This window comes from Uranotaenia lowii, chromosome 2 (genome assembly GCF_029784155.1).
Source record: "Uranotaenia lowii strain MFRU-FL chromosome 2, ASM2978415v1, whole genome shotgun sequence".
Classification (NCBI taxonomy): domain Eukaryota; kingdom Metazoa; phylum Arthropoda; class Insecta; order Diptera; family Culicidae; genus Uranotaenia; species Uranotaenia lowii.
In genome coordinates, this window is record NC_073692.1 from 1,645,295 (window position 1) to 1,657,155 (window position 11,861).

The following is an 11,861-nucleotide window of genomic DNA, read 5'->3' on the forward strand; positions in this document are numbered from 1 at the left end:
GCAGGCGGTTGCACCCCGTAAAAGTTGTCAGTGTTGGGGGTAAGCATAAGGGTGAGTATAGCAACCATATATTTGCATCGTCCCGGGTAACGATTCTGTTTGTTTATTCAGAAAAAGTTTTGCCCTGCGCGAGTGGAGATAAACGAAAACGGCATAAGACGTGTGGCACAAATAATTTTTTAGCGGAGGAAGCGGTTTATGTTCTGCTTGCAGATCGATAACAGTTGCGCTTTGAATCGCGAGGGCGTTGAAGACCGTTTCAGGGTCTCTGGCAGGTTGTTGTAGAGTTTACTGGCAAAGTAGCTGGGTTTCTTTTTCCCGTATTCCGTCCTTACACGGGATAGGCGGAGATGATTTGCGTTTCTGGACAAGCGGTGCGACGCCATTCTCTCGAGGCGCAAATTGTGGTGGGATTCTCTGCTTGTCAGGAGTTTGTGGGTGAACATTAACGTTTGGAATTCCTGGGCACCTCGTATTGGAAGTATCGAGTTGTTCATGCCATATAACAACTCAGAAGGATATAAATAAGGCAACTTGAAGATAGTCTTGAGGACACGGTTTTGCATGGTTTGCAGTTCCCTGAGGCGGCTTTTACATGCTTTGCCCCACAGCGATACTAGGTATTGTAACCTCGAGTGGAAAAGCGCGAAGTAAACGTTTTTCAGCCAGTGCGTAGGAATAAACGCTGATATTTTCCATATTGCACCACAGACCGGAGCGAGTGTTCGTTTCAGTTGCTCTATGTGGGGTGACCAGCATAGAGTATCGTCCAGAAGTAATCCCAGATATTTGAACTGGCGCACTCGTTCAATAATCGTATTACCTATACGGATTAATGGCAGCTGTGGTATGGAGCGACGACCGGAGTTGAACAACATGTACGATGTTTTTGATAGGTTGAGCGAAAGCAGGTTACAATCGAAGTATTGCTGAAGGACTTGCAGGTCATTACCGATCCATTCCACAATCTGGAGGGGGTTGGAGTGACTATATGATATTATGGTGTCATCTGCAAAGAGCCGAACTTTGCCATGTAGGTTCAGTTGTGGAAGATCGTTGATAAAAACTAGAAACATCAGCGGACCTAGGTTACTCCCTTGTGGTACTCCCGTTGTAATGAATTTTTTGCTACTTGAGTGTCCTTTCAGAGACACGAATTGTTGTCGATCTGTTATGTAGCTCTCAATTAACCGATGAGGCTGACCTCGTATGCCATACCAATCCAATTTTTGCAACAGCAAGGCGTGGTCTATTGTGTCGAATGCTTTCCTTAGGTCCAAAAACAGGGCACCGGCGTAGTTACGATTGTCCAGGTCGTCATATACATCTTCCAGGAGTTCAGTAGTTGCTGTTAGTGTACTGCATCCTTTTCGGAATCCATACTGGCGCGGGCTTATAAGGTCGTATCTCGATAAGTACTCACTTATCCTGGTGACGAGAAGTTTTTCCAGGATTTTGTTCAATACTGAGAGCGTTGAGATTGGACGGTAGTTTGAAACGTCTGAGCTGTCTCCGGACTTGAAAATAGGAGTTACTCGGGCTAGCTTCAATGCGTCGGGATAAACTCCGGTTCCGACTATTTCATTAAAGATATCTGTCAGGATATCGGAGAGCGCCAAGTGATGTGTTTTTAGTGTGTCCACGGTAATATTGTCAGCACCAGGAGATTTGTTGGAATCTAAGTTGCTGATTTCTAACAGTACCTCTGAGACGGTTGCCGGTCTCAAAAACAAGGAAGGCGATGGTTGCGAACGAAGTGAATTGTACTGTTGAATGTCTCGATTGCTTGCGATGTTAGCAGCCAATTGGGGACCAATATTGCAGAAGTAGTCGTTGATGCTGTTTGAAACTTGTGCTGGATCCACCTGAACTTCATTTCCAATCTTGAGCGTAACATTATCGTGCGATTTGGACTTGCGGCCGAGGGCTTCGTTCAAGAATTTCCAGGATTGCTTTGGCGATGCTGTTTGCAGAAGTCGAAGAAAGTATGACCGTTTACAATGACTTTTTAGCTTTGCCAGTCTTCCGGAGATGTCTTTTAGAAGATGCTTAGAGTGTTCGTCCGCAGGGTGACGCTTGCAATGCTTCCAAATCTTGTCTTTCGTTGACATTAGTTTCCAGACGTCGAATGTCATCCACGGGCAGTTCCTCTTCACCTTTGCTCTTATTGTTATTGTTTTTGTGGCACGATTTCGGATCTCGTTGTATTTGTCGGCTATGAGTTTGATCTTTTCGTTAGCGCATGTTGTCGACGGAATGTTCTGCAACGCTTCTGCGAATTCTGCGTTTAGTTGGTGGTGGTTGACGATGCTCTTACTTAAGAATTGGACATCTTTGTTGGTACTGCTCGACAGCGTGGTAACAATCATGTTGTGGTCGCTTATATCCGTGCAGATTGTCTCATTCATTGTTGAAGCGATGATGCTCTGTGAACATACAACATGGTCGAGTATATTCCCACTGGCTGGCCGCGTGACCTCGTTGTTGACAACAAACAAGTTGCGTGATTCCAAAGTCCTGAGATACTCGCCGACTATGTTGCTCGACAGGTTAACTGGCACGTTTGTATCACCCAGGAGGATTGAGTTGGGGTGCTTACTGTTACGGGACAACTTGCTTTCAAGCTTCTCGACAAAGTTGGCAAAGCGGAATGCAGGAGGACGGTAAACAGCATGTAGAGATAGTGGCCCGTTACCCAAGCGAAGACGAAGTCGTATGATGACAAAAATGACAAAAACGACAAAAATGACAAAAATGACAAAAATGACAAAAATGACAAAAATGACAAAAATGACAAAAATGACAAAAATGACAAAAATGACAAAAATGAAAAAAATGACACAAAATGACAAAAATGACAAAAATGACAAAAATGACAAAAATGACAAAAATGACAAAAATGACAAAAATGACAAAAATGACAAAAATGACAAAAATGACAAAAATGACAAAAATGACAAAAATGACAAAAATGACAAAAACGACAAAAATTACAAAAACGACAAAAATGACAAAAATGACAAAAATGACAAAAATGACAAAAATGACAAAAATGACAAAAATGACAAAAATGACAAAAATGACAAAAATGACAAAAATGACAAAAATGACAAAAATGACAAAAATGACAACAATGACAAAAATGACAAAAATGACAAAAATGACAAAAATGACAAAAATGACAAAAATGACAAAAATGACAAAAATGACAAAAATGACAAAAATGACAAAAATGACAAAAATGACAAAAATGACAAAAATGACAAAAATGACAAAAATGACAAAAATGACAAAAATGACAAAAATGACAAAAATGACAAAAATGACAAAAATGACAAAAATGACAAAAATGACAAAAATGACAAAAATGACAAAAATGACAAAAATGACAAAAATGACAAAAATGACAAAAATGACAAAAATGACAAAAATGACAAAAATGACAAAAATGACAAAAATGACAAAAACGACAAAAATTACAAAAACGACAAAAATGACAAAAATGACAAAAATGACAAAAATGACAAAAATGACAAAAATGACAAAAATGACAAAAATGACAAAAATGACAAAAATGACAAAAATGACAAAAATGACAAAAATGACAAAAATGACAAAAATGACAAAAATGACAAAAATGACAAAAATGACAAAAATGACAAAAATGACAAAAATGACAAAAATGACAAAAATGACAAAAATGACAAAAATGACAAAAATGACAAAAATGACAAAAATGACAAAAATGACAAAAATGACAAAAATGACAAAAATGACAAAAATGACAAAAATGACAAAAATGACAAAAATGACAAAAATGACAAAAATGACAAAAATGACAAAAATGACAAAAATGACAAAAATGACAAAAATGACAAAAATGACAAAAATGACAAAAATGACAAAAATGACAAAAATGACAAAAATGACAAAAATGACAAAAATGACAAAAATGACAAAAATGACAAAAATGACAAAAATGACAAAAATGACAAAAATGACAAAAATGACAAAAATGACAAAAATGACAAAAATGACAAAAATGACAAAAATGACAAAAATGACAAAAATGACAAAAATGACAAAAATGACAAAAATGACAAAAATGACAAAAATGACAAAAATGACAAAAATGACAAAAATGACAAAAATGACAAAAATGACAAAAATGACAAAAATGACAAAAATGACAAAAATGACAAAAATGACAAAAATGACAAAAATGACAAAAATGACAAAAATGACAAAAATGACAAAAATGACAAAAATGACAAAAATGACAAAAATGACAAAAATGACAAAAATGACAAAAATGACAAAAATGACAAAAATGACAAAAATGACAAAAATGACAAAAATGACACAAATGACAAAAATGACACAAAATGACAAAAATGACAAAAATGACAAAAATGACAAAAATGACAAAAATGACAAAAATGACAAAAATGACAAAAATGACAAAAATGACAAAAATGACAAAAATGACAAAAATGACAAAAATGACAAAAATGACAAAAATGACAAAAAGACAAAAATGACAAAAATGACAAAAATGACAAAAATGACAAAAATGACAAAAATGACAAAAATGACAAAAATGAGCAAAAATGACAAAAATGACAAAAATGACAAAAATGACAAAAATGACAAAAATGACAAAAATGACAAAAATTACAAAAATTACAAAAATGATAAAAATGACAAAAATGACAAAAATGACAAAAATGACAAAAATGTCAAAAATGAAAAAAAATGAAAAAAAAATTGCAAAAATGACAAAAACGACAAAAATGACAAGAACAAAAAAAATGACAAGAAATTCTTAGTATTAATTGAATTTCATATCAAACGTGTGTTTTTAATGGTTTCAATTTGAAAAAAAAATGTTTTTTTAATTTTACTCTATGGAGCCACCATTACACAAAACCCACTTTGTAACATCATTTTTTCAATTTATATTTTGAGTGAGTTCCGAAATTGTTCTTGCAATGATTTACTCATTCAGATCTAATCCAAATTCCCCTCTGGAGCCACGAAACATATCGACTAGAATACTGGCTTCATGATATGATGATATGATATGATATGATATGGTATGATATTTCTCTTTCCTTTTATTTTGATTTTTCTTAGCAAAAGCAAAACATTTGAGGTTGGAAGAATCAACACAAATCCGCAGTGCGTTGCAGTAAAAGTACCATGTCTCAAATTATCCACTCTGTACCTCCAAATTTTCTATCGCACGATGCCGACTTTCTTTATAACGTGTAAAACGTCCACAAAAATATACCGAGGCGGCAGACATGAAGAGATCAATAGCGTGCTGTAAAACATGGTCGACTTCACCTAATTCGCCTGAGCCGATTTTCCTCCACCTTAGTCAAGTCAGTCTGCTCTGACTATATACGTAAGCTTCTTGAATCATCTGTTCCGTGTCTACCTTCACTCTAGTCCGGAAGTGATTTAGCACTGCGGCGCTCTGAAGGTACGCGAAAGCCAAAGCAGACATGGAAGAATAAACACAGAAAGGGGGAAAATATTGAAGAAAACTTGATGGTGGCCGGTTTTTATTACACCAGAAAAACGTGAAAAGTGGGCTATTTTTCACGAGTGCATTGATGTATGTAGTAGAACCGATTCCAGCTGGGTGTTTTTTTTTTGCCGTTTTCTCCCTCTCTCGGGCCCCTGAAATTCCAGCCGGTAGAAAAAACCTGACCTCCGGTAAGGGGATTGGAATAAAACCGGCCGGAACAATTAATCAAGCTGAGAGCGTAGTGGGTGAACAATTTTCGTAGGGATAGCATAACTCATTTAAATGGATGTGCAAAACAAATATTACTCGCAAACCTTTTTCTGATTTATAACGGCGCGGTGAAGAAAATGTGATAAAATACAGCTTTTGATCTTGGACCATCGCTATGGCATAAATTACGGCCCACTTTAGATTATCGCATATAACTTGAGTTAAGCGACTGATCTTTTAAATAGCATATTTTTAAACCACTACAAGAAAAAGATGATTTAACAAATTGTGTTATTGCAATGTAAAATTTTATAACTGAGACTTTTATTCGGTTCGATACCCTAAATTATTGTTCGATTAGATAAATAAGCCAATCTGAATAAAGAATCTCTTAAACAGAATTAATGTTCTAAAAAGTCCGTGGGCTCCATTAATCCAAGCAATTCGACGTAAGCTCTCTGGTGATTTAAAAACTTCACCAGCAGCCCCATTTAGCAGAAATTATTCCAACTTTATAGACAGCATGAAATCGCACCTCAATGACTCTTTTGCTAATCGCTATGTAAATGAGATGCTAAAATAATGCTACTGAATACTTAAAATATAAACGACCGGTTGACTGGGGCAACCGGTTTCGATCCGCTTCTTGGTCGTGGGACGTTCGTAGGTACTTACTTTAGAGCTAGGCCATTTTCACGACACTTTTAGACATCCTATTGGTACTTTGTTCACACCTTTTCACACCATCTCGCTGATGCTGTTTAACCCTTTTGTGAGGAGGACTTTGATGCTGTGCGAGAAGGTGTGTGGAGTACAAAGTAGGTGAAGTTTTGCCAGACACCTACCTAAACTGGCATAGGAGCAGTCTTTGGTGGCGGAAACACATCGATTGTTGAAAGTTAGTCTCATTGCCGTTTCATTGAAGCATACTTTGAATGGTGTTTTTTTTTCAGGGACAGTATTAACTGGGTTAACTCTAGCACATCCCTTTCATTTAAACGTAAGTTGCTTACCTACCTGTTTTAGAAGAACTTACTGCGTAGTTTTTGAATGAATTATAGATGGAAAATTACTCCTAGCTTGGCAATGAAAATTTTCATCGATATTTGATTAAAGAAAAATGCCATTTGGTTCCATTTCTTTTTATCAGTTTCCAAGTCATTTAAAAAATCATGAGAGTCCTAAACAATCATGAAAGCATTTCTCGTACCCACATCTGTAATCCCTCCATTCCCAAATATGCTCGGGTGGAGGAGTCTCAAATAACTATTTCTTGTTTCCATATACTCTCCCATGCTAAATTTGGCCCTATTTTCTTGTAAAGCTATCGAGTCATGCTACAAATTGTATGAGAACCCCCTGCTTCCCTATTTTTCTCCCCACTGGAATGAAGGAGAATTCTCAAATAAGCATAGAAACATTTCATTTTCCCAAATACCCTTTCATACTAAATTTGATTTCTTAAATATGATTAATTCTTTAGATATGCAACAAATATGTATGAGGCTACCTTTGCCTCATCTATATGTGGTCGGGATTCGACCAGACCGAACTGAACGTCATCAGCATTTTTTCGAGGCACTCGAACTTTTCCAGCAAATATTTTCATCAAGAGGCTAAATTTTTTATGTGTAAGAACCAAAATCGATAGTTTTTAATGCAAGGAATTCTTTTCAGTCAAACATGGTCCCTTTTGCAATCTAGAATACGGATTGTACGAGATTCCATTTCGGTTGTTTTTAAATTTTCTCATGGCACTCATTTCGGTCTGGTCGAAACCCCGTCATATATAAAAATGAATGTTTGTTTGTCTGTCTGTCTGTTCCCTATAGACTCGGAAACTACTGAACCGATCATCGTCAAAGTTGGTGTCTGAGGGTTTTGGGGCCGAAGATGGTTTCTATAATAGTTACAAACCCCTCCGACTTAAGGGAGGGGAGGGGGCTTCCTATACAAAATTAACATAAAACATGACACAATCCATACAATTTGTTATCCATTTTCATCAAATGTCCCACACAAACGTATTTTGACATAATTTAATGATTTATTATGGTGGTGGACAGATTTTGGTGTATTTGGACCAAATTTTATTTACAAATATTTTTGTAGGAAAGGGGGGGGGGGGTTTATTACATATTCATTGTAATATTTTACAATCATTTATTATCAAAACTCGAAAAATTTTTAAAGGATTTGGATCAAATTTGGCACATAATAAAATTCTTGGTGTCATGAGATTATTTAAAGATTTCTGAACGTTTACCCTTTTGTAAATGGGACTCCTATTCAAAATTTACAAAAATATGATTGAAATTGAACAGTTTCGAACAAATTTTGTCAAAAATTGATCAATGTTAGCATTTCAACATGATGAGATGATTTATTTATTTGGCAAACAGGTTTTGATCTAATTATAATTTGATAATTATATGAATTGAAAGACTGTCAGAGTTTTTGGGGTCGGAGACGGTTTCTAAAATACTTTCAAACGCTCCAACTTAATGGAGGGGGGCTCCCATACAAAATCAATAAAAACATGACACAATTCGAACAATTTCCGAAAACTACTGAACCGATCAACTTGAAATTTGGTTGGTCAAGAATGCTTTCTATAACACTTTCAAACTGAATCTGAATCTAAAAAGAGGGGACTCCCATACAAAATTAACAAAAATTTGATAGAATTCGAAAATTTTCCGGAAACTACTGAAGCGATCAACGTGAAATTTCGTGTGTAGCCGTTTTCAAGACCGGAAACGGTTTCTATGATTCTTTCAAACCCTTGCCAATCCAGAAACGGGGGAGGGTTGATAAACGTAAGCGTTTTGACATAATGAGATGATTTATTGAAATGACAAATGAGTTTTTACATAATTTGATGAAATATTTTATTGACAGACGCTACCCATTTTCACGAATGAAGACTCTCATATTCAATTAATGTTACATACATATCATTAACAGAACCAGTGTCTTGGTATTTCCATAAAGTTTGGCACAATTTTTGATAATGTGCAAATTTGCCTGTGTGACTCCGGATCACGTCTGAACTGCTTAACTACGTGCTTGTGATCTTTTTCACTGACGGAGCATCCATTTTTGCCGTTCTTCACCTTCCGGTCGATGGTTAGGTTCTCGAAGTATCGTTTTAGTACTCTGCTGACCGTGGATTGGACGATTCCCAGCATCTTACCGATGTCCCGATGTGAAAACTTCGTATTCTCGAGCGAAAGCTGAAAATATAGTTCCTGAAAATTAAAATTCTACAGCGTTTTATTCAATGATGCTATCTTATGCTGGAATGAATGGTTAAAAGTATTCGGTATGACCCTCATGGTAAATATTAGTCGGCTCCCTATAAATTTCGAATTGGAAGAGGCATTCATCTCTTCTTACAAGAATATCCAAGAAACGGTAATTTCCTGTATTCTTTTATTTCGCATGTGACATTCTTGTGTGTTTATGGATATTCGAAGTTTTTCAAGACAGTTGTTGTTTAATACACAAAAATGTCATCAACATATCTTCACAATTTTAAGGGTATTAAATCGTGATTTTCGAAAGTCTCTTTTAAATATAAAAGCAATAAACAGTTCTCACAAGAATGGAGACAGAGGGTTTCCCATTGGGGTTCACTTTGTTTCTCTATAGAACAAATTCCTAAATTTCAAGAAGGATTGTCCCATAGAAAGGTTTACCAATTTCGAGTTTCGATCTTTAAGTTTATTATCAGCTCTAATCTTGGAAAATATATTCATTTAATCAATTTATTTATTATATCACCTTCGACTATGTCGCACAGATGTGTACTTATTAACGAATACTTAATCTAAAAGAACACTTACTTAAATTAAAGTCGAAAAGGTGGTAAACGTTATTAACCCTTCATTTCATGATTTTTTATTTTCTCTTGAAAAAATTCTCAATAGTGCGCAATGATGAGTACATGAAGGGAAAAATAATGAAAAAATATTATTTTCTCATATTTCGAGGATTTAGCCAAAATATCAATTGTTGCAAATTTGCAACAACATGAAATGGTTATACCTTTTCGTTCCTCATACAAGACAGCTAGAAATAAATGCTTATTCCTAATTTATCCAGCACTAATCGTAATTAAAGCTCAAGAACTTCGTAAACCTAGTGTCTGGACACAACTTAGCTGAGGTTAGTACCTAAGTATGTTGGTTATCCACTATGGGTGCACGGATTCACCTAAGTATGTGCTTACATGCATTATTTAGATCAATTAGTTCGACAAATTTCCAATGCAGCTTACACTATATCAGAACCCCATGGCTTCGTTTGATCTGTTATCGAGTAAATGTATTTCTTATGTTGATGAAAGTATATTTTGGAAGAACAAGTCAATCAGGTGGGCTAGTTTACTATATGAATTCCGGTATCCGTGTATATTTAGCTGACCTGGAAAACTGATTGAATATTCTTATATATAAGAATTTCAAGGAAGCACATCTTACCTGTTGGCCATTTATATGATATGGACCTAAAAGTTTTCTGCCGATACCCGTAATCGAACCCATTACGCCTAGCATACCAAAACCAGACGCACGCCAGCGTGTTCGCTAGCGGCTAGACCTCCCAGGCACAGTATTATTTTGGGAGCTGGGGGGGTAGTTATGCGATAATATTCAATACGTTTGCTTGAAGGTGCTATATGGAAAGCTGAAACGTCTTTCCAATACAACTTTTTTGAAAAAATAACCTTGTCAAAATCAATGTTTTGACAATAACATTCAAGCTTTGGACTTGTATTCAGTTCCTTTTCAGTAACTTCATTTTTTGTGAAAGTGAAAAGTTTAATGGTATTCTTCGTGCTCATAGTTTTTTAGCACAATATACAGCAATCTAGAAACAAGTTCATTCTCGGCTGACAACAATGTTTTAATTATAAAACCTTAAAAATCGTGATGAAAAAATTATTTTTATGCATGGTATACTTAGATTCAAAGAATCAAGTAACTTGAAAATCAGGAAATACAAATTGTTGAAGAAACAAATTGCGTTTTTTCTTCAAACACCTACAATAAATAACAAAACAAGATATTTTTATTATTCCTTAGTAATAAAAAAAACCGATGGATAAAATACATTAAAAATGGTTTTACACGTATAACATTTGTTGAATATGGTACGCGTTTGGAAGAGTAAACAGAATTATAAATAGGACTTAAAAGGAACTGCCATTTTCGTCTCACCATGATGATTAAATTCTTACTGAAAACATTAAAACTGTTATCATAAATACTATACAAACGATAAAAAGAATTTGAAGAACATTATGGGACTAATGTTTCAAACTAGGGTATAACATTATTAACTAGTGAGCAGAAAAAAATGTAAATTATTATTTTCTAAAAATTTGAAAATATTTTCTACGAACAAATACAATCTTTTCCGGGGATCATAAATTTTTTTTTCTTTTTTTTTTCTTTTTTTTTTTTTTGAGCAGGGAAAAGCCTCTGGGAGTGTAGCTACTTTCAGGCCACTTCTCCCAAAGGCATAAAACCTCCTCATCACTTTATTGTAAGATTTTTTTTCAATGATTTTTTATAACATTTGGTTTCACAATTCAAGTTTTCATAACGACAGATTGATATTATGCACTTTATTATTGGGCGATGCGGTGACGGTGGATGGAGGCGATGTTTCGTGGCGGTGGGTGGTGGTGGAGGGCGGTGATGGTGGGCGGTGGCGGCTGGTGGCGAGAAAAAAAAAATGTGTATACAGTATACACACATGCATTAGCGACAAAGCGTGATGAGGAATCAGGCATTGCGCGCGTTCCCAGTGAGGAGATCCTCTTTTAAGGGAACGCAGTCTGTTAGGTTACCGGAAACCGGACTGTTGGCTTAGATCATTGGATGTACGTTTCTAAATTAGATCTAATGTGCCTCTTAATGAGCACTTTGAATTTAGCGAGGTTTCTTTCGGATCGTATATTTGCCGGCAGTCGATTATAACAGACTTTACCATAGTAGGTAAAAGCTTTCTTGGAAAATTCTGAAGTGGGCTGTTGTACGTACAGGCTACTTTGATGTCTCAAAGAATATCTGTGGTCTGGACGATCATATTGCAGATTTTGATGTGC